The sequence below is a fragment of the Musca domestica genome, unplaced genomic scaffold, assembly GCF_030504385.1.
Source record: "Musca domestica strain aabys unplaced genomic scaffold, Musca_domestica.polishedcontigs.V.1.1 1, whole genome shotgun sequence".
Taxonomy (NCBI): domain Eukaryota; kingdom Metazoa; phylum Arthropoda; class Insecta; order Diptera; family Muscidae; genus Musca; species Musca domestica.
In genome coordinates this window covers 37,353,360-37,378,595 of record NW_026712114.1, presented here as the reverse complement: position 1 = coordinate 37,378,595, position 25,236 = coordinate 37,353,360, and the positions used below count along the sequence as shown (strand labels likewise).

The 25,236-nt window shown below is 36.8% G+C and overlaps 2 long non-coding RNA genes across 2 annotated transcripts in view; one reads left to right on the top strand and one right to left on the bottom strand.

Moving 5' to 3' along the window:
- The window catches only part of LOC131802333 (uncharacterized), a 116,433-nt gene that overhangs the window by 10,553 nt on the left and 80,644 nt on the right, over positions 1-25,236 (bottom strand). The window lies entirely within an intron of this gene.
- LOC109613591 (uncharacterized) lies at positions 10,076-10,484 on the top strand. The gene is made up of 2 exons (XR_002195086.2): positions 10,076-10,214; positions 10,291-10,484. It is a non-coding gene; the product is annotated as an uncharacterized LOC109613591 (long non-coding RNA).

Here is a 25,236-nt window from a genome sequence, read left to right as displayed (position 1 = left end):
GATCTAACGATAGCCACTTGTGGTTTTCCAGCCAAAAATAAAGAAATCACACTATCAGGCGTGAATTCCATCACGAAAAAATTTTTTCTGGAAAATTCTCACCAAAATGCTTTTGTACGCTTGTAAAAAATACAATGAGCTGTCACTGGATTTTTTTTTACATCTGTCGGACGGGTTATTTCGATATGACAGCAGTCTGAAGTTGGTTGCAGTTTTTTCATCCCTGTATTAAAGCCTTGGACACACAAACATTTTGACCGCAGACCTTGAACATTACAACAGGACTCAGCACCATCGCACTCAGCGCGCGCCACTCAAGAATGGTTACAAAATTATGTTCCTAGCTTCATTTCCAGCGCACAATTCCCACTAAAATCTCCGGATACCATTCCGTTCGACTATTGTGTCAGGAGTATTTTAGAAAGCAAGGTTGCCACTAAATGATACCAAAGTATCGATCACCTCAAGCAAGCGCTTCGCCGGGAATGGGTCAAAATACCGCAGAGCAACATTCGGGCAGCGTGTGACGGTTTCATTGGCCGTCATAATTCGTGCCAAAGGTGACCAATTCGAACACATCTAAACTTATTTTAAAATTTGATGCTATTTCCGATATTTTTTGCTTTCTTTCAATAAAATTTAAAAAAAAAAAAAAATCAAAATTATGGCGTTTGACTTTGTGGCAGTTTTTTTATCTCACACTGTATATGTTCACATGCCAATTTTTATGCTTTATAGTGTTATTTTAAACCTTGAATAGACCATTTATCGATTTTCTTTGAGAAAAGGACCTGTAACACTCCCTGTATGTGTAAATAACCTCCTTCAGTTCCCTATACATAAATAACTTTTATACGCGACCTTTTATGTATAGAAAAACTTTTGAAGGTGTTTGAAGTTATGCCGTCAAAAAATATATTTTACCAAATTATAGTCAGTGTAAGTGCAGCCCTCTGAGATTGCCCTGATGTAAAATTTTTATACAACGTTTTTTTTTTCATTTTAATAGAAATAAGATTTCTTATAAAATATCTTACTTATTTCTTTTTCCAATCATGTCCAATCATCACACTAACCACAAAACATGTAAATAATGAATGACTCAAATCGCCAAGACATGTAGACAAGATAACAACAAGCAACAACAACATTACGCGCCATATCACTTTAATTTTTTTTGCCAAATTGGCAAAAACGTTTTCTTTCTTGGCACTCTGTTTCTGCCATAGAATGTGGAAAGTTTTTGAATGGAAATAAATAAATAATGACTTTCACACACAACAGGAAACAGAAATTATTAGAGTGGTCTATGGAAACCGCATATTCATACCACCGGGACTTTTGAAAAGTTTTCAGATACGTTTGTTGGCTAACTTTATCCAAATCAGCAGAAAGACACACACAGACGAAAGTCATCATATCCATGTATGCACTAAGCATATGCTTTGCGATATCCTTTGGGTCATAAAAATGAATATGTGTAGTTGTACTAGGATATGACTTATCGGCTTTCATAGACAACTGCAACAAAAACAACATCAAAAAAAAACATTAGCACCAACTTTAAATGCATTAGTGTGCACTTTCACCGAAAATCTAATAAAACTTTTCCTGGGCACAAATATCACTCACACACACTCCCGAATAAACGTCAATATTTACACGCACTTAGCCAGCCATAAGTGAATAAAGTCCAGACGCTAAGTTTGAGTCTTTAATTCTACTTGGGGACAGTGGCTAAAGGCTTTTTATAAAATTTGTCATTGCCAAGACGTATAGATAGCTCAGAAAATATTTTGGAAGCTACATGAATTAAATAATCCATTACATGGTAATGCAAACAAGCTACGTATGTTCGTTCCACTAAGTTCAAAATAACAAGTAATTCCTTACAATTCCATATTAAAAATTGTCGATGATTGAAACAAAATTCCGAAACTTGTGGCAACACGGATATCACTTAAATGCCACCGAATGGTCTAGTACACTGTGTGAGAAAATTTAATTTTTTCCATAATTACGGAAAACAAGTGAAAAAATATTAGGTTCAGCCGGGCCGAAATTTTAAAACCCTCCAACGTTGGGTATAGAAAACATTTTTATATAAAGGTATCTGAATTCAAACGCTTTCCACTTTAAGCTACAAATACTAGTAAGACCGTTTGGATAATGCTGTTAATGTTTTCAAAAAACTAAGTGGGTGAGGCCGTTGTATGGGGGCCATACCAAAACGGGAACCTCTATAGACAATTTGATACTTCAAGGATTGCCATCCACCAGTCTTCTTAAATACCAAATTTCAAACAATTTCGTGGGTAAATGTGACTAGGATTATCAAAATACCGAATATCGGTGGGTATCGTCCTATGTGCTCTATAGAAAAACGTGGAACTAAGTATTCAATGTTCTGCCACCGGAGCTAGAACCCTTTATGAACAACAAATACCAATTTGCATACAAATCCGAACTTTCAATACCCATTTGGAACGAATTTGGTTATTTTCAAAAAAAATAAAATCCGTTACAAAATACCGAATTTAGCAGTTATATTAGGGCCTGCATAGGCAGCTTTTGTCATAAGCCATTACAATAGTCAAATTCGAAACTTGAAAAAAAAAATCGGTTAATAATGTAACTAAAATCATCAAAATACCGAATATAGAAAGGTACCAAAGGGGCTATACAAATACGTTTTAAAAGTCCAGCAGACATAATATACATTTGAGTAAAATATTATCGACCTACTTCATTTCATTTGGAAGCTAAAGTGATTTCCACAGACGGTCAGACGGGCGGACATCGCTAAATCGTCATAGAATTTTTTGCTGATCAAGAATATATATACATTGTGGGGTCTGAAATTTATATTTCGGGGTATTACAAACTGAACGACCAACTTAATATACCCTCCATACTATGGTGGAGTGTATAAAAAAATGTGATGAAAATAATCAAAATACCGAATATCGGGAGGTACCGTTGTATGGCGACTATTTCAAAACACGGACCGATATATCTCATTTTCAATACCAACCATTCTAGACACAATACAAATAGTTCTGCCAAATTTTTAAGCTCTAGGTCAAACAATGTGGGCTGTATCGTGATTTTCACAGACAGACGGACAGACAGACTGACATCGTTAAATCGACTTAAATGTATTAAGCTGGTTTTTTTGGAAATTCGTACAAAAGGGTACGAAATACAATTAAAATGAGAGTCACTGATGAAATGCAGGATATACCAACGGGCTTTTGAAAATTCGAACTTTAAGGTTATACATGTTTTTAAAATGGTACTTAACTTCTAAAATGGTCCCATTTGGTATTAAATGAACGGATAAAGCTAAAAACTTTTAATTTGTTATAAAAACCAAAGTTCGAAAGTAAGCACTAAGTGTACGAACTGTACTAAATGTGGAACAGTCTGGTTTCGGGCGAACGAATGAAGCAGGAATTTTGAATTTTTGCATAGGGGTGACTGTTGGTGATAGATTTTTGATAAAGATGTGGATTTGTAAATGTATGCTACGAGTGAACGAATAGTACTAAATAGTACTCTATTTGGTACAATTTAGTATTGGGTGAAGAGATAGTGCTTGACATCTGAAATTTTCTCTATGGTCGCTGTTCATGTGTAGCCAGCATATACGGAGGCGGTACTCTACTTGGTATACAGGGTGAGATAAAAAAAGGCGGTTTTTTGGTGCATTCCCGGCGAAGCGCTTGCTTGAGGTGATCGACACGTCGATATTTTTTAGTGCCAACCTTGCTTTCTAAAATACTCCAGACACAATAGTACAACGGATTTGTATCCGGAGATTTTGTTGGCCATTGTGCGCTGGAAATTAAGCGAGGAACCTCATTTTGTAACCATTCCAGGGTGGTGCGTGTTGAGTATGATGGTGCTGAGTCCTGTTGGAATGTCCAAGGTCTGCGGCCAAAATGTTTACGTGCCTAAGGCTTTAATACACCCTCCAGAATATTTTCGCGATAATATTCGGCATTTATTCTGATGCCAAGGTCGATTAATACGAGCGGAGAGCGATCACACCATTACCATGGCCTGTCCTTGTGTTCTGGTGGCCAACCGAAGGTGCACATTTTCAGCTGACCTCTTTGGCAAGTAATCACAATAATTTTGTTTGTTTACAAACTGCCGGACAACGAATGTTTTCTCATCGGAGAAAACCTAATTCTGCAGTTCACCACTTTCGGCTAAGCGGAGCAACTCTTTAGCTCTTTTGAGTCTATTTTCTTTCTTTTGCGGTGTAAGTTCTTGCATTTCATTTTTCAGTGTTTGCCCAATGGAATATTGGGTCTTCTCAAGCTCAAGCTCAACAGGGTCTTCTTTCCCCGCTAATTATTCCAAGCCCGTTCCCTTGGCTGTGGTTTCGCTAGATAGTAGATAGGGACAGTAGGAATCTCTAGTACCTGTATCACGGTAACGAGCAATGCTACGAGACACAACAGATTTATACACATTTAAATGCTGGAGTGTTCTAACGATAGCCACTTGTGGTTTCCAGCCAAATTACCCCGAGCTATTTTCAATATTTGCCGAATGGAATATTGCGATATGTTCACCTCAGCAGCCATTTTGTTTTGTCAAGCCGTTTCTTTACTTTTCGAACCATTTCTGCTGATGTTGCTGTTTTCTTCCGTCCACTTCCTTGACGTCGGGCTACGATACCAGTATCACGATAACGAGCGATGGAGTGCTCTAACGATAGCCACTTGTGGTTTCCAGCCAAATATAAAGAAATCACAATATCACGCTTAAATTCCATCACGAACAACTTTTTCTTTGGAAAATTCTCACTAAAATGCTTTTTACGCTTGTAAACAATATAATGAACTGTCACTGAAATAATTTTAACAGCTGTCGGATGAGTGGCTTAGAAACGACAGCAGTCTGAAGTTGGTTGCAGTTTTTTCATCTCACCCTGTATAATACAGAATGAGCTATGTTTAGACAATATAGGATTATACATCATTTTGAAAGTATCTGGGGGATGTACCGGAAGGATTTGATCTCTATCATCTCGGACTACATTTTTTAAGTCTGAAAATTTTAGGGATGTACCTAAAGTATTATCTTATGTTTAAATATTTAAATGTGTGATACATTAAGAATATTAAAGAATTATGTAATTTAAATTCTTGACTTGATGCGTGGGAGGTACCGAAGTAAGGGCCGATTTTGTAAAGTTTTCCATTTGATTTAGGCACATATTTTACGACGTGCAAAATATCAAATTTATCGAAATTGAATCAAATCAATTGCTCTCTATGAACTATGGAGGTAAAGAGACAATTTTTGCAGATCTTGTGCCTTGGCGCTATTTGTGAATTTAATTATTACATTCACATTTTATATCAATAATTTTTAATTTCCCATTCACCCACTGTGTATCCTTTGTGCTAAGTACAATTTAAAGTTGAAAACCATATGTGGTCTTTGGCACAGGCTTTCCTGTTCCGAGATGGACACTCTAATGAATTTCCGATAAAAGTTTTACGTTTACGTTTTGCTTTTTGGCTTTGAAAATTTTGCAGACTAATTTTATTTACAAATTATGATTTATTGGTTTTTAATTTACTCTTCGTTGTCGTTGTGGCTGAAGGCGGCGAATGAAACCGAAACCAAACCCCAAACATTTTGTGGTTAAAGGTGAGGTTTTTTCCACTTCTTACTTCGGCTGCTAGGAATTAGATGAATGGAGATGCAAGCCGCAACAACAACGACGGCAATGATTTAAATAAATATTAAATTTGTTAAAAGTATTCCACTCGAATTATGAGGAGAAAAAGAAAAACAACAAATTTGTAATCATTGAAAATTATGATGATGAGGAAGATGACAAGGGGAGGGGAGAACAAAGAAGAATGGGAATGATATGGAGTGCTGTGAATTGAATAGATACAACGGATACAATTAAATATTCATAATAAAATCCGAATAAATTTATATGCAACCCTCGTAATTTATAATCACCCTTGCACGTAAGGATACCAGGGATCGTATCACATACACACAAACACTCGCAGCCTAGCAGGAATCCATGCAAATGTGTCTGGCAGGGTAATGCAACATATGAAGGATACTTGAATCGCATCGTTCGTTCCATCCTTGCTGTCTATAACAAAGTGCTTGCTGGAACAAAAAATCGTAGGTAGGATTCTACAGTGAATGACGAAGTCAGGAGCTGCTACCGCTGGGTGAAAATGTTTTGTTTATTGGGCCATAAGGCGACTACTACATCCACCAGCAGCGATGCAAGAGTGTGGGTACAGTTGTGTCCGTGCGTGTAGACTTTTCATGCATTATCATTTTTGCCTCATGTTGTTGTTGTTGCATGGTCATTGAGATAAAAGTCAATGCAACGTGCAATGTCGATCCACATGACCAAACAAATTGACCACACCCCAGACACGTTTGGCATGGGATGCCAGATACATAGACACTGGCCACCCCGCCATCGCTGCCACACACACACATCAAATGTCAATATGGGTCCTTAAAATACAGAGAATGAGGAGACTTTAGTAAACTTGCAGGAAAAAAAAAAAAAAAAACAACAAAATCAACAACAGCAATGAAATTCAAATTTTTTTTTGGTTGTGAAGTTTAAATCCTTAAACATGCAGTGCACATAAATTGTTGTCCCTTTAGGATTTTCATTCAACAAAGGGGATGTTTTGTTTTTTTTTCAGTCAGCAGTCAGAACGAACTTTTAATTCATGGCCAACAAGTGACCAGAAATTTAAAATTTTTTTTGCAACCCTCAACCCTTTTTGGATGAATGGAAACAACACAATTTCTCAAATTTATTTAATGTATGTATGTATTGGAAAGGAGACTGTTTGTTATTTATTTTAAAAATAAGGACGATAAAAAGCTGTCACGACATTCCGGTTATGTGACCTTGAAAAGCAGATTTAAAAAACAAAATGGTAAGTGGGTAAGAAAGTATTTTGGGTCGATATCTAAAGACACCCTATAAACATATAAAGCAACAAAATACGAAGATCAACATTTTCTAATTTGATGCTCTAAAATATGTTTTGAGAATTTAGAGCAAAAATTAAGGAGAAAATTTTCCAGTATGCAGGAAACATCCTTGCAAAGAACTTTTCATATAGGTTCAAATTGTGGTATACAGGGTGAGAAGAAAAAACTGCAACCAACTTCAGACTGCTGTCATTTCTAAGCCACTCGTCCGACAACTGTTAAAATTAATCCAGTGACAGCTCATTATATTGTTTACAAGCGTACAAAAGCATTTTGGTGAGAATTTTCCAGAAAAAAAGTTATTCGTGATAGAATTTAAGTGTGATAGTGTGATTTCTTTATTTTTGGCTGGAAAACCACAAGTGGCCATCGTTAGAGCACTCCAGCATTTAAATGTGAATCAATCTTTTGTGTCTTGTACCATCGCTCGTTACCGTGGTAGCTTAGCCCGACGTCATGGAAAAGAGTAGAAATGGTTCAGTAGAAATGGTTCGAAAAGTAAAGAAGTGTCTTGATCGAAACCCTCGTCGCAGTGGCCGAAAAATGGCTCGTGAGCGGAAAATATCGCAATATTCCATTTGGCAAATATTGAAAAATGAGCTCGGGGTAAAGCCATTGAAATTCCAAAAAGTACAAGAACTTACACCGCAACAGAAAGAAAATAGACTCAAAAGAGCTAAAGAGTTGCTTCGCTTGGCCGAAAGTGGTACACTGCCGAATTTGGTTTTTTTTTTCGATGAGAAAACATTCGTTGTCCAGCATTTTGTAAACAAACAAAATCATCGTGTTTACCTGCCAAAGCGGTAAGCTGAAAATGTGCACCTTCGGTTGGCCACCAGAACTCAAGCGCCCGCCATGGCGATGGTGTGGGCCGCCATAACAGCCGATGGTCGCTCTCCGCTGGTATTAATCGACCGTGGTATCAAATAAATGGCGAATATTATATTTCCAGCGCACATTGGCTTACCAAAATCTCCGGATACCAATCCGTTGGATTATTGTGTCTGAAGCATTTTGGAAAGCAAGGTTAGCACTAAACAAGTAAGCAAAGGCTATGGTCGTGCGGGGCCGACCATGTGATACCCTACAACACTACAATATGTTAGAAGCCCCCTTATGTCCAAATCCATTTTGCAAGATTTCGCTTTTGAAATTAGGATTTTGACTAGGGACATTTGCCCAACATTTATGTACTCCGTCGGGCTGTTAGTTGTTGTAGTCCACTTTACAGCTAAATATAATCCAATGGTTATCCAAAATGTTTGAATGCTTCCCTGTCCTTAACTCTCTTCACAGACGTGTCGATTAATTTGAAGCCCTAAATATTTTGCAATCATCTCCAAAAGCAAGAAGCCCCCTGTATCTCCAAATTTAGACTCATCTATATGATTTGCTTCTCTACGATATTTGGCTATATTCGTCAACGAAATCAGCATAAAAAAGCCAGAAGTTCGCCTTTTGTGTATTTCGGATACCGCCTGTAGTGATTACAAATTAACATGGACAGACGGACAGACGGACAGACGGACATTTATGGCTAGATCGACTCAGCTTGGCGAGATAGAAGATCCATATATACTTTCCTATGTCGGAAACCAATATTTCGAGGTGTTACATAATTTTTGGCCCAATCAAACTTATAATACCCCCAACACATAGTGTTGTAGGGTATAAAAATACCAAAGTGTCGATCACCTCAAGCAAGCGCTTCGCCGGGAATACCCGGCCGCAGAGCAACATTCGGGCAGCGTGTGACGGTTTCATTGACCGTTTGAAGGCCATAATTCGTGCCAAAGGTGACCAATTTGGACAAAAAAATGTACAAATTATGGCGATTGACTTTGTTCCAGTTTTTATTATCTCACCCTGTATATTACGAATATGAGGGACTTAAACACCAAATCGGATGAAACATATAAAGCGGAGCTATAGCTATATCTGAACCGATTTTCACATAATTTAATGTATTTACTTCTAAACTAAATTTGATCGGATGTCCCAAAATTCAGGTAATTTCGACTGATATTGGCTGTTTGGTGCACACTTAACCTGAAATCGGTTGAAGATATTTATGGGGGTTATATCCAATCTTGACAAAATTCGATACACTTATTTTAGCGCTGTATTTGATATCTGGTACGAAAGATCATTCTTGTGGAATGCATATTACGCGTGTGAGGGACTTTAAAACACCAAATCGGATAAAACATATATATGAGAGCTATAGCTATTTCTGAACCGATTTGAAGTACTGGTTTCTAGGATGAATTCAGTCGAAATTACCAAAACTCAGTCCATGTGGGCTCATATTAGCCATTTGGTGCACAATAAACCTGATATCGGATTAAGAAATATATCGGAGATATATCCTAATGTGAACCCATCTCGATGAAATTTGACAGAGGTATTTTCGAGCAGTATTTGATGTCCGGTACCAAATATCATTTTTGTGGAGTGTATATAACGCATGTGAGGGATATAAAATCCCAAATCGGATGAAACATATATATGGGAGCTATTATAGCTACATATATATAGCTACCAAATTTGATGTACTTGCTTCTACACTGAATTCGGTCGGATATACCAAAATTCAGGTCAATAGAAGGTATATTGGCAATTTGGTGCACAATGTACCCGAAATCGGTTGCAGATACAATGGAGCTATATCTGAATCTGATCCGATTATCACCAATTTCAAAAGGGTGCGTCCTTGGGCCAAAAAAATATTGTTTGCAAAATTTAATATCAATCGGATAATAAATGCGACCTGCATTTTGTTCACAAAAATACATGAACAGACGGACGGACTGACATGCATAAATCGACTCAGAAAGTGATTCTGTGAAGATCCTCAAAAGTATCTATGGGTCCATCTCGCTTCCTTCTCCCTGTTACAAACAAATGCACAAAGACATAATACCCTTACCACTATGTAGTGTAGGGTATAAAAATACCCCAAGCTGCATTCATCAGCCCATCCTAATATTCCTATCAGCAAAATTCAAAGCTTTTCCCCAAGCTTAAGTTATTCGTAAACAACAATTGCACTGCACTGAATATTAATCATTTAGTTTGGCCCCATCTGTTACGGCATAAACATGAAAGTCAGAATTTTATATTTAATTTTATTTGCAATAATAAGTATCAAATGTCTGAGAGGCCAAGAAATGGCATTCACAATGAATTCAACAGATAATGTAAATATTTAGAGCATAAAACAATAGTTAATATGTATAATTAATATTTATTTTTTATTTGAAATTTCTTAATTAGATACAAAGCTTTTTATTGCTGCAAGCTCCAGTAAGATATTCTCCCTGTGGATACAAACACAATGGCCAACCAATACCATGTCGTGGTGGATGAACTTTTTGTTCTTTTCAATACTATATTATATAGTTAGATATTAAGTTTTGGGTTTTAATAATTAACGAATTTGAAATAAAACCAGAAATTTTTAAAGAATATACGTTTCTACACCCTACGCCACATTGTGATATAGGGTATTTTGTTTTTGTGAATTTGTTTGTAACATGCAGAAGGAAACGGAAGAGACCCAAAGTTCCTTTTTGATGATCTACATAGAAACACATTTTCCTTCGTCGGTCTGTGTATTTTTGTAAACAAAGTACGGGAGGCAATTAAAGACCGATTCAGATGGAATTTTCCATAAACCATTTGTTTGGACCATGGACGAACTCTATTGTAGTTGGAGATAATCTTTGAAAATTTAGATATATCTCCTATATATACAGGGTGAGATGAAAGAACTGCAACCAACTTCAGATTGCTGACATTTCTAAGTCACTCGTCCGACAGCTTTTAAAATTTTTCCAGTGACAGCTCATTATATTGTTTACAAGGGTACAAAAGCATTTTGGTGAGAATTTTTCGAGAAAAAAAGTTATTCGTGATGGTTTTCAAGCGTGATGGTGTGATTTCTTTATATTTGGCCGGAAAACCACAAGTGGCTATCGTTAGAGCACTCCAGCATTCAAATGTGAATAAACCTTTGTGTCTCGTACCATCACTCGTTACCGTGATAGTGGTAGCGTAGCCCGACGTCAAGGGAGTGGACGGTAGAAAACAGCAACATCAGCAGAAATTGTTCGAAAAGTAAAGAAGCGACTTGATCGAAATCCGCGTCGCAATGACCGAAAATTGGCTCATGAGCTAAACATATCGCAATATTCCATTCGGCAAATATCGAAAGATGACCTCGGAGCAAAGCCATTGAAATTCCAAAAAGTGCCAGAACTTACACCGAAACAGAAAGAAAATAGAGCTAAAGTGGTAAACTGTCGAATTTGGTTTTCTCCGATGAGAAAACATTTGTTGTTCAGCAGTTTGTAAACAAACAAAATAATCGTGTTTACTTGCCAAAGAGGTCAGCTGAAAATGTGAACCTTCGGTTGGCCACCAGAACTCAAGCGCCGGTGATGGTGATGGTGTGGACCACCATAACAGCCGATGGTCGCTCTCCACTCATATAAATCGAACGTGGCATCAGAATAAATGCCGAATATTATCGCGAAAATGTTCTGGAGGGTGTATTAAAGCCTTGGGCACGCAAATATTTTGGCCACAGACCTTGGACATTCCAACAGGACTCAACACCATCGCAATCAGCACGCGCCGCCCAAGAATGGTTACAAAATGAGGTTCCTCGCTTTATTTCCAGCGCACAATGGCCATCTCCGGATACCAATCCGCTGGACTATTGTGGCTGGAGTATTTTGGAAGGCAAGGTTGGCACTAAAAAATACCAAAGTGTCGATCATCTCAAGCAAGCGCTTCGCGTGTGACGGTTTCATTGGCCGTTTGAAGGCTATAATTCGTGCCAAAGGTGACCAATTCGAACAAATCTTACCGAATTCAGCCCAAAAGAAAGTACTTCAAATTAAGTGAAAATCTGTTCAGATATAGCTCCCATATATATGTTTTTCCGATTTGGTATTAAAGTCTCTCACATTTGCAATGTGCACTCCAAAATAATGCAATTTGGTACCAGATATTTCATACAGCTCGGAAATACCTCTTCCAAATTTAATCGAGATCGGTTCAGATATGGATATAGCGGGTGTTGTTAAACAAATAATATCAGTCCAAATTGAATGGATGGATTCCCTCTGATTCCGAATTATAACTGTTCCAAAGTCATAATACGTATTCAAACAAGTAAGAAAATATCAGTCAGTTTTGCCGACCGATGTATACCCTCCGCAAATTACCGTTTATCAAAATAAATTTTGATTTGCGTTATGATTATTTAAATGTTGACCCGGATGGTACCGAAATGAAATGGGTCAATATTTTCTATATCGTAGCTAAGTCAGATATAAATATTAGAACGTGTCAGATTTTGACTATATCGAGTACTTCCTTCGCTCTATATGAGATATGTGATTATTTTTGGAAAATGTTGAAGTGTGCATGAGGTGGTTCTAGATATAGTGGTCCGATGTATTCCAATAAAAATATTGGGGACAAAATTTAATGAACGTTTATTTAAAATTTTATGCGAATAGTTGTTAATAAAAATTTTAATCTTTAAGGAACCAGAAGGAGTTCACATCAAATCTCTGTTTCAGATAAATATTCAGATACTTCAAGAATCTCTGACTTGTTTCACAAGTTATGATAAATATATACATATATTTATTGAAATTATGACCCTTTGCGGGGGAGGTACCAGAAGGATTGGACCAATATGTTACGTCTTCATACCAGATCTTGTGTAGATATAAATATTGAATCGGATGCTCATTTCACATCTTATGAAATATATAAATATTAAAAATGTTAACCCTTTGTTGTGAAGTACCAGAAAAAATGAATGGATATATTCCACCCTTACACAATATCTTGTGTTGATAGAAATATTGGGATGTGCTTCATGGTTTTTGAAAATTTAGACCCGTTGTGGGAAAGGTACCAGAAGTAGTGCTCCATTCTATCTGTTCTTCATACGAGATCTTGTCTTGTTAGAAATATTGAGATGTATGAAATATGAAGACATTCGAAATCTTTTTTATACCCTACACCACAAGGTGGTCAGGGTATTATGTCTTTGTACATTTCCTTTTGATGATCTGCATAGAATCACATTCTCAGTCGATTTATGCATGTCCGTCTGTCCGTCCGTCCGTCTGTCCGTCTGTCTATGTATTTTTGTAAACAAAGTACAGTTCGCAATTATTGTCCTATCCAGATGAAATTTTGCACAAATCATTTGATTCGCCCAAGGACGAACCCTGTTGAAATTGGAGATAATCGGTAAAAATTGAGATGTAGCTCCCATATATATCTTCGTCCGATTTGCATTTTATTTTGCACCAAACGTGTAATATCAGCCCGAATAGTATGAAATTTTGCAAATGCAACCAAATTATGCCTGCAAATAAGTATGCCAAATTTGATCGTAATCGGTTCAGATATAGCCACAGCTCCCATATATATTGTTCATCCGATTTGTTATTTTAGTCCTTCGAAGCCGTAATATGCACTCTGTAATAACAATATTTGGGGAAATATATCAAATACAGCCCAGAAATACATGTGCCAAATTTTATCGAGATCGGTTCAGTTTTGGATATAACTCCCAGATATAACTTTGTCCGATTTACCTTATATTGTGCACCAAACGTCTAATATTTGTCCAAATGGGATGGAATGTGGCACTTAGGACCGAATTTAGTCTAGAAGCTAGTATGTCAAATTTGGTGAAGATCGGTTTAGATATAGCTACAGCTCCCATATATAATGTTCATCCGATTTGTTATATTTGTTACCCACAGCCGTAATATGCACTCCGTAACAACGATATTCAAGGAAATATATCAAATACAGCTCAGAAATATCTTCGCCAAATTTTATCGAGATCGGTTCCGATTTGGATATAGCTCCCATATATATCTTTATCCGATTTCAAATTAATTGTGCACCAAATGGGCAATACAAGTCCGAATTTAAAAGATACAAATGCTTCGGCATATTTAGTCCTTTGAACTTTAAATTATAATTATAATCATAGCGTGTATGATAGAATTCTCCCATAAAAACTTTTAATTTTTATGCGGAGCTCTACTAAATTAGCAAAGTGGTGTAGGGTATCATAAAGTCTGCACCGCCAGACTTTAAGACTTTCTTTACTGGTTTTACATTTCATAAGAGTTATAATTGTTCAAAATTATTACATCATCCCACCTGATTTTGTATTGATAGAAATATTAGGATGTGCCAGGTTTAAAAATAATCTGATGCTGCTTTATAAGTTTAGTGGTTATTCAAAATGTTGACCACTTTGTAAGGGAGGTACCAGCAGGAGTGAATCGATATCTACCATCTTCACACCAGGTCTTGTGATAGTAGAATTATTGGGATGTGCGAAATTTGAAGATAATCGGATGCATATTTCGCATTTTATACGAATTAAAAATATTTAAAATTTTGACTTGTTGTGTGGGAGAGTAATCCTATATATTCCATCTTCATAGTAGAAATATTGAGATGTGCCGAGTTTGAAAGTGATCGGAGGCTCATTTCGCTCTTCTGAGCTTCATGGTAGTTCAAAATTTTGGATCGTTGTTGGATCGGATGCATATTTTGCATTTTATAAGAGTTATAATTGTTCAAAACTTAAAGCCCTTTGTGGGGGAGATCCATGATGGAAGGGGCCGATATTGTCCATTCTCGGCTGACCTGAGCTAGCACTGATAGAAATGTAAGAATTTGCAAAGTTTGGACAAAATGGGATAATATTTGATTGACCTTTTGTGGGGGAGGTATCAGAAGACGTGGATCGATATTCTTCGAATTCGATCTAAGTTTGATAAAAATATTACGATGTACCGCGTTTGAATGATATTGGATGCTCCCTTCGAGAGTTATTGGGCGCACCAGCCAGGCAGATCGCTTCCAAATGTCCTACAGCGGATGTGGTCCAAGGAGACCTAGGGTCTAAATCTGTTATTTCGATGAGCCAAAGGATATATGTACTCTCTGTTGCCATATGTCAGAGGGTATAAAAAGATTCATAGTTGGTATGATCTGCTTCATATAAATTCCCAATATAAACATTTATTCGTTACCGGTAGCTTTACTAAATATGTATAGTGGTGATAGTGATACCCATATAGTCGGCCCTGCCCGACTTTTTACCTTTCTTTACTGATTTATATAGGAATACGCAATCAAATTTGCGTGCACTTGATATTTACACTTGAATGGAATGGTCACTTTCCGTAGGGTATCTTTTACTCCATCCCTTCAAAAGTTCCTAGCAACCCCTTTCCGACAATTCATTGCAATTCTCAATTAATTTTTATGAAAAAAAAATGAAAAACATTTCCCCTTCTATGACATTCATTTCATCCTGTCATAACCTCACGTTATTCACTAATCCTTTGGGCAAACTCTAAACATATTTGTTTACGTTGGCTCTAAAATTTGTCTTGTCTAAATCCGCAGTCTTCACAAAAAAAAAAGATGTTCAGCAGACCCAAGTCTGGATATTTGCAAAAATTAAATTTCTCTAAAGAGCAACAAATCCTTTAGCGACGAAAATGAAACGCTTTGGCAAAAATATGCCATAGCTGTTGTTGTTTCAGCAGTAATTTACGGTGGCTGGCATAAACAAATGTTTGCATTTTTTCGCCAACATTGGCAAAACATTCCCGTTTTCCGTCTTTTCGTTTTTAAGGTATTTCGGTTTTAGTTTTTCTTTGATGACGCTGATGTGGATGATAATGGGACTGTTGAGATTTATCCGACAGATTACCATGGCTACCACGAATTGTAGCATTGTTTGGAAAGGCTTTAGCGGTGGTGGTGGTAGTGGTGATGACTTAGCTTTTGTTTCAAAATTCCAAACCCAAAATCAAACCATTCGTTACTTGTTGTTGTTTCAACAATAGCGGCGAATTTGACGAAACAATTTCAATACATTAAACCTATTTGATCAGATTTAGAGATAACATTTTTCACTTCACAAGTCTGTTGCCATTTTGTTGTTGTTATTGTTGTCATTGCCTTTATAGGTGAATGAAAATGGATTTCAGGGTTTTATGGTATGCATTTTAAATGCTCGAGGATTTCCATTATGGTTGTAACAATTGTATTAGTTTTTTTTTCTTTGCTACATTCATTTCGTATCGAATCGAATATCGATTTCGGCGGACGGCTCTCCATTGAAGGAAGTTTGCAATTTGCATATCAACAAAGTGCCTGATTGATGGATTGATTGATTTCTGTCGAAGAGCATGTTGTTGCTGATGTTCTGCATGATTGCAGCCATGTGATGTTCCCCTTGATTTTTGCAATTTGAAGTTAATTTAAATGCTCAATCGAATGAAAACATTTGGAAAACCTAATTGTTGTCGAAATAGCATATGTTAACTAATGGCAATCAAATAAATAAGTTTTATGAAAAGGATTGTACAAAAAAGGATTTGTTTTTAATATATTGGTTATCAAGTTTATTTGCAATAAAAGTTGTAATGCTTGAGGTTATGTTGGTAGAATATGCTAACTAAGATGCAAAATAAGCACGGGAACCAGGAACTACTAGGGGGAATAATTAAATATTGGAAAACAATATATCGCAACACAGAATAGTCAATTGGTTATCTAACCAACTTTTAAAAAACAAGTTAAACAAGTAAAAAAAAAAACATTAAGTTTGGCCGGGCCAAACTTTTAATACCCTCCATCTTAGGGTAAAGGAAATACTAGAAGAAATGTGGCAAAAACCATTAAAATGCCGAATATCGGGAGGTACCGTTATATGGGGGCTATACCAAATCGTGGACCTACACATGCAATGTTTCGCCAAAGGAGCTAGTACCCATTATGACCTACAAATACCAATTTTAGACAAATCCGTGAAAAATGTGGCAAAAATCATCAAATTACCGTATATCGGGAGGTACCGTTATATGGGGGCTATACCAAAACGTGGACCTATAATTACAATGACTCGCATTATGATCTACAACCACCAAGTTTTAGAGAAATTCTTGAAAAAATGTGTCAAAAAACTTCATCAAAATACCGAATATTGGGAGGTACCGTTATATGGGGACTATATCAAAACGTGGACTTATACATACAATGTTTCGCTACACGAACTAGGACCCATTATGACCCACAAATACCAATTTTTAGACAAATCAGTGAAAAACTGTGGCAAAAACCATCAAAATACCGAATATCGGGAGGTACCGTTATATGGGGACTATACCAAAACGTGGACCTATAATTACAATGACTCGCCACACGAACTGGGAAAGAGAAATTCTTGAAAAAAATGTGTCAAAAATCATCAAAATACCGAATATTGGGAGGTACCGTTATATGGGGACTATATCAAAACGAGAACCTATACATACAATGTTTCGCCAAACGAACTAGGTCCCATTACGACCTACAAATACCGATTTTTAGACAAATCCGTGAAAAAATGTGGCAAAAAAATTAAAATACCGAATATCGGGAGGTGCCTTTATATGGGGGCTATACCAAAACGTGGACCTATACATGCAATGTTTTTCCACACGCAAAGGGACCCGTTACGACCTACAAATTCCAATTTTCAGACAAATCCGTGAAAAAAATGTGGCATAAATCATCAAAATACCGAATATCGGGAGGTACCGTTATATGGGGACTATACCAGAACGTGGACCGATATATCTCATTTTCAATACCAACCATCCTAGACACAATACAAATTGTTCTGCTAAATTTTGGTGCTCTACGTTACATAATGTGGGCTGTATCGTGATTTCAACAAACAGACAGACGGACATCGTTAAATCGACTTAGAATTTTATGCTGATTATGAATATATATACTTTATGGGGTCTACGACGAATATTTAAGGATGGAGGACAAACGGAATGACAAAGTTAATATACCCTCCTTTCCAAGGTGGAGGGTATAAAAATAACAGTCGGTTTTGCTGGCAGATTTATGCCCTCAGCCAAAGTTCGATGGTTTAAATATATTTTGACTTCTGTATATGGTTATTCAAATTGTTGACCCTCTATGGAGTAAGTACTTACTGATGAGCCTTCACTCTATATGAGATATGTGATAATGTTAAAATGTGCGTACAAAAAATGAGATCACAAAACTGCAACAAATTCAAATGCCATCATTTTCACATTTTTTTACATTTTATTGAATGAAAGCAAAAAATGTCGGAAATAGCTTAAAATTTTAAAATAAGTTTAGATTTGTTCGAATTGGTCAACTTTGGCACGAATTATGACCTTCAAACGGTCAATGAAACCGTCATACACTAACCGAATGTTGCTCAGCAGTATTTTGACCCATTCCCGGCGAAGCCCTTGCTTGGGTGATCGACACTTTGAAATTTTTTTTGTGGCAACTTTGCTTTCCAAAATACTCCAGAAACAATAGTCCAAGGGATTGGTATCCGGTGATATTGGTGGCCATTGTGCCCTGGAAATGAAGCAACAAACCTCATTTTGTAACATTCTTGGACGGTGCGTGCTGAGTGCGATGGTGCTGAGTCCTGTTGGAATGTCCAAGGTCTGCGGCCAAAATGTTTGCGTGCCCAAGGCTTTAATACACCTTCCAGAATATTTTCGCTATAATATTCGGCATTTATTCTGATGCCACGGTCGATTAATGCCAGCGGAGAGCGACCATCGACTGTTATGTTGGCCCACACCATCACCATGGCCGGCGCTTGAGTTCTGGTGGCCAACACATTTTCAGCTGACCTCTTTGGCAAGTAAACACGATCACTTTGTTTGTTTACAAACTGCTGGACAACGAATTTTGTCTCATCGGAGAAAGCAGCAGTTCACCACTTTCGGCCAAGCAAAGCAACTCTTAAGCTCTTTTGAGATTTCTGTTGCGATGTAAGTTCTTGCACATTTTGGAATTTCAATGGCTTTACCCCGAGCTCATTTTTCAATATTTCCCGAATGGAATATTGTGATATGTTCAGCTCACGAGCCATTTCTTAGCCACTGCGTCGCGGGTTTCGATCCAGTCGCTTCTTTACTTTTCGAACCATTTCTGCTGAAGTTGCTGTTTTCTTCTGTCCACTTCCTTGACGTCGGGCTACTCCACCAATATCGCGGAAACGAGCTATGGCACACAAAAGATTTATTCAAATTTATTTAAATGCTGGAGTGCCCCAACGATAGCCATTTGTGGTTTTCCAGCCAAATATTAAGAAATCACACTATCATGCTTGAATTTTAATCACGAATAACTTTTTTTCTGGAAAATTCTCACCAAAATGCTTTTGTACGCTTGTAAACAATATAATGAGCTGTCACTGGAATAACAGCTCTCGGACGAGTAACTTAGAAATATAGAGGCTTAGAAAGGTATTTTATGCATAGAAGATTTCGAAAGGACCACATATTTCGCGTACAATAAAGTAGACAACCTATGGTAGATCCTAAAAAACTTTACTTTATAAAAGTTTACTTAAAAGTTTGCTTATCTACAAAAGAAGAGGTTCTATGTATAGAAAACCCTGGAAATGTATTTTTTTTATAAAGACCTTAGAAGGACTTATATTCTAAACGGATCTTCTTTATAGAAGAAAAATTGTTTATTTAATAGAAAACCTTAATAAGGTAGTCCTTTAAAAGTATAACCATAAATGCGATCTCACAAGTAAAGGCCTCAAAAAGATCTGTTCTCGATTAAGGACCAAATTGGGTAGAAGTACAGCTCTTTTTTATAGTAGACCTTGAAAGGGGTTATCTTTATAGAAGACTTGGAAAACTCTTCTCTTTATAGAGGACGTCCAGAGTGTACAGGGTTTCCCATATTCGACGGACCCATCTGGCAACGCCATAATTTTTGACAGAGATGTCACATCGCTTAATGACATCGCAAGCGTCAGTCCAATCAGATTTTTACCATGAACCAATACACGCCACGGGAGCTCTCTGAAATTTACATTCAACAAAAGAAGTCAATTGTGAAAACTCAACGTGCTTTTAAAACATTAAAAAATGTGAGAAGTGCTCCTTCTAAGAACACCATTGAGCGTTTATACGAAAAATTTTCGACTGGTAAGGCTCTTTCTAATCCGAAGAGGCCATATAAAAGTCGACCAAGGCGATCGGCCGAGAATATCGCTGCCGTACGAGCCAGTGTTGAGAGGTCCCCAAGAACATCCCAAAAACGCCGTTCTCAGCAGTTGGGCATGGCTCGGTCCACTTTACAACGGATTATTCGCCTTGATTTGCATTTGTTCCCGTACAAAATTCAATTGACGCAAAGAATGTTGCCTGCGGACAAGCCTCTTCGATTGGAATGGGCCCATGGGTCCGTCGAATATGGGCAACCCTGTATGTAAGTTCAAGAAGTATCCCTTTCACAACTATATTTACAACAAGTAAGCAAGGCTATACCCGTGCGTGCCCGACCATGTGATACCCTACAACACTACAATATGTTCGAAGTCATTTTTGTCCAAATTAATTTTGGAAGATTTCGGTTTTGAAAAAAAATAATAATGATGTCTCTGTTCTTAAATTCCGTGTCGATAAGTTTTCAATTGTGGCCTATAAAGCGACTACAAAATTAGAAAAAATATTATTTTTAGTCAATTTGCACCTCTAAATGTCCATCTTAAAAAAAGAGGCTTTAATTTTGACCCCATGAAAAATTTCGTGAGGATCGGACGATAATTGCGACATGCATATAATACCCTCAAAACGTAGTGTTGGGGGTGTAAAAATTTAGAAAGTATACAGTTCAAAATTGTAAGTCAAATTGAAAAAATCGCATGCGATAAAATATATGACAAAAATTGAAAAAATTCGACAAAAAATATTTACTTTTTTATTGGTATATTTTTCCGCGAATTTCTTAGATTTTATCGTTTTCTGGCAAGAGACCATTCCGAATTTGTTGGAATTGCGAAAATCGGTAAAGCGGTTCTTGATTTATATGCAGAATACATAAGATCAATTCTTTTACATATGTAGTGTACCTATTTTGTTATATACCTGATTTCTTGGCTATTAGCATCATATTAGCATCAGAAGTGCTCTTTTAATGTATTTGTGATTTGGCTGGGATTGAAAATATTCGCGGTTTAGTGGACATTTTTCTATTTTCTTACATAAAATTTGGCGTCTATTTTACCCGCTAATTATTGTTCGCTGACCGCCCAAATTGGTAGGTTTCTGCCCACTCCAAAACTCTAACTCCATGTAATTTTTCCCGTCGATTGGTTCATAATTGTGGCCTATAGAGCAAGTGCAAAATCAGGAAATTTTAGCCCCAACCTGTGTTGTAAGGTGAAAAAATATTATAAAATGTACGCCTCAATATTATAAGTCAAATTGAAAAAATAGCATGCGATAAAAAACATGAAAAAATAAAAAAAATGTCACAAAATACTACAAAATCTATATTTACATCATTATTGGCATCTTTTATGCGATTTTTTTAGATTTTATTCTTTTATGCCAGGATGACATTCAGAATTGACAAAATTTGTCAAAATCGGTCCAGCCATTCTTGAGATATAAGCATTTTATCTTACTTCCTCTTCCATTGTTTATACACATTGTATATATTTTGCTGTATATATCCGATATATCGGCATCTACGTAACGGTCAGAATTGCCATGTTCGTCTATTTGTGATTTCGCCGGGACTAAAAATATTCGGGGTTTAATGGAAAATTTGACTTTTATATAACACAAATGTTATAGTTTATTTCACCCACTAAATATTACCGATGACCATCAAAATTGGAAGGCTTCTGCCCAGCCTTAAGCTCTAGCCCCATGCTATTTTCCGCGTCGATTGGTCCGTAATTGGGACCTGTAGAGCAACTGCAAAATCAGGCATTTTTTTCAGTTTTTGGTCCATTTCGACCTCTAAATATTATGCGATTATCTCCAAAAGAAATAGGGTTCTATTCTGACCTTAACCCCACCTCCATACTAAATTTCGTGAAGATCGGGCCACAATTGCGACCTGTAGAGTGATTACAAATTAACGGACATACATAGCTAGATCGACTCAGCTCGGCGAGATAGGAAGATCCATATACACTTTTCTATGTGGGAAACCAATATTTCGTGGTGTTAAATAATTTTTGGCCCAATCAAACTTATAATACCCCCAACACATAGTGTTGTAGGGTATAAAAACCTTCTGCAATATAATTGAAATTTAAAGGTATAGCAAATAATTTTAGCTAGCTGTTAGAAATCATTCTCTTCCACAAAATTTAGCTGTGTTTACTTCAATAAATTGAATTACTTAGCCACAAATTACTCGACATTAGACCATTATCAATGGCATATTGTTTGCCCATCAACGACATGAAAACAAACAAAGAAAAGATAACTTTTACTGGAAATCAAAGTAGTTTTACAGAAAAAAACACAAAGTGCATCATTCGTCCACAAGGATATTGACAAAATTTACAAAACTCAGAAAAAAAAACCAGATTAAAATGTTCATGGAAGCAGAAGTTGCATTTTTTTTGTGCTGACGACAAAGGAAACATTCTCTGCAAAGCAATCGATTATTTTATCAATTACTTATTGTCCTCCACAATAATCATCATTGTCCTAGGACTTTTGTCCTTCGATGGAAAACTTTCATTCGAAATTAACTTCGTTTCGTTTGGTATCAGGAATGGCAGACATGCCAAAAGTCAAATGAAAGTAAATTAAAGGCAAGAGCATTCATACCAGAACGACCAGAACCGCGGCTATGACAAATGATTGTCCATCCATGAAATCAATAAACTCTTTAAAGGAATCTGCGGCATGACTGGAAAATTTGTTGTCTCCAATGCAGAAGGCCAAACAAGAGTCATTGTTATCTGGACTCGGAACTGGGTATGTAAATGTTTGAGTGTATGTACCGCCGTTTGGAGTCTACGGTTTGGGTCATAAAAGTCAGAACCAAATGTTACTAATTGCACACAATGCACTCGCAGAACCATAAACATTGTTGTCCACAGGCCGCCAACACCATACAAGGCTGATTGCCACAGCCTCATTATTATAGTTCGCCAACTATGTACGTATGTTTGCATGATGACTGCAGCGACTGGATGCTGGATAATCAACAACTACAACAATGACACACGAAAGTAATCATTGAGAAAATTATCCGGCGGAGACCTGTTTCAATGCACGGGTCGTTAATCATCAAAGCCATGACTTGCAATTAATGAACGCCAGATTACTGTTGCCGCAGACACAACAGCCAAAAGGCTGGTCAAAGCGAAAAAAATCACTGCTGCCGCTATTTCTCTGATATTCTCTTAGAATGGAACAGGACTCACCTTTCGAGTGTTTATCGTTTTCATTTTGGAAATTTTTTTTCTTTTCAACCAAGTGTGGTATGAAGAAAATAAGTATTCGCTGTGTTAGCCATTAAAACACTTTCATTTCTTGCTGAAGCTATAATTGGAGGTACGCTTTGCTGTAATTTACATGAAATCCACAACATGTTTACTCCAGCAAGAGTCATTAGGAATGACTTTGTTCAGTACACAGAGAAAAAAGGAAAAAAGGAAATTCCGAGAAATTCTTTAGAAAAAGTCCACGATTTTTGGGAGGGAAATATTAAAACATATTTTATACCCTCCACCATACATAGTATGGAGGGTATATTAGGTTCGTCATTCCGTTGGTAACTCATCGAAATAATCATTTTAGACCCAACAAAGTATATATATTCTAAGACGATTTAGCCCTGTCCGTCCGTCAGTCCGTCTGGTGTAATCGCTCTACAATCTAAACGAATTACGATAGGAAGCTAAAGTTCTGCACAGATCTCTCTTTTGTCTGCAGGCAGATCAAGTTCGAAGAAAATTTTTGAAAATTTTCTAATTCGTTCCAAATGGTGGAGGGTATTCAAAGTTCGGCCCGGCCGAAATTACTGCTTTTTATACCCTACACCACAAGGTGGTCAGGGTATTATGTCTTTGTGCATTTGTTTGTAACAGGCAAAAGGAAACGATATAGACCCATAGTTCCTTTTGATGATCTGCATAGAACCACATTCTGAGTCGAATCACATTCTGTCTGTCCGTCTGTCTGTCCATGTATTTTTGTAAACAAAGTACAGATCGCATTTATTGCCCTATTCAGATGCAATTTTGCATAAATCATTTGTTTGGCCCAAGGACGAACCCTATTGAAATTGGAGATAATCGGTCAAAATTTAGATATAGCTCCCATATATATCTTCGTCCGATTTGCCTTTTATTGAGCACCAAACGTATAATATCAGCCGGAATAGTATGGAATTTTGCAAGGTCCGATCAGATTGGACCTGAAAATAAGTATGCCAAATTTGATCGAAATCGGTTCAGATATAAATATAGCTCCCATAACTTCGTCCGATTTACCTTTTATTGTGCACCAAACGTCAAATATTTGCCCAAATTGGATAAAATTTGGCACTTACGACCGAATTGAGTCTAGAAGCTAGTATGTCAAATTTGGTGAAGATCGGCTCAGATATAGCTATAGCTCCCATATATAATGTTCATCCGATTTGTCATATTTGTTACCCACAGCCGTAATATGCAGTCCGTAACAACGATATTCAGGGAAATATATCAAATACAGCTCAGAAATATCTTTGCCAAATTTTATCGAGATCGCTTCCGATTTGGATATAGCTCCCATATATACTTTTATTCGAATTCAAATTAATTGTGTACCAAATCGGCAATACAAGTCCGAATTTAAAAGATACAAATGCTTCGGCATATTTAGTCCTTTGAACTTTAAATTATAATCATAATCATAGCGTGTGTGATAGAATTCTCCCATAAAAACTTTTAATTGTTATGCGGAGCTCTTCTAAATTAGCAAAGTGGTCGTAAAGTCGGCCCCGCCCGACTTTAAGACTTTCTTTACTAGTTTACTTGTTTATTTTTGTTCAGTGGTTCTCAAAATGCACGGCACTCAATCAGGAAATCTTAGAGATATTCTTTAAAAATGTAAGACATTTTAAAATTTTTTTCTAGAAAAAAGCTACAATTTTTATACCCTACAACACTCAATTAGACAATATTTTCAGTTTTTAGTTGGGTGAACTGTTGATTTTGAAGTATTCCGTTCCCGTACTTTCTGTGCAAAGCTATCATTTTTAACTGGAGGGTTTGACCCAAGAAATGTGGATTTATTTATTATGCAGTCAATATTTCTCACTGTGTACTAAAAGTAATTT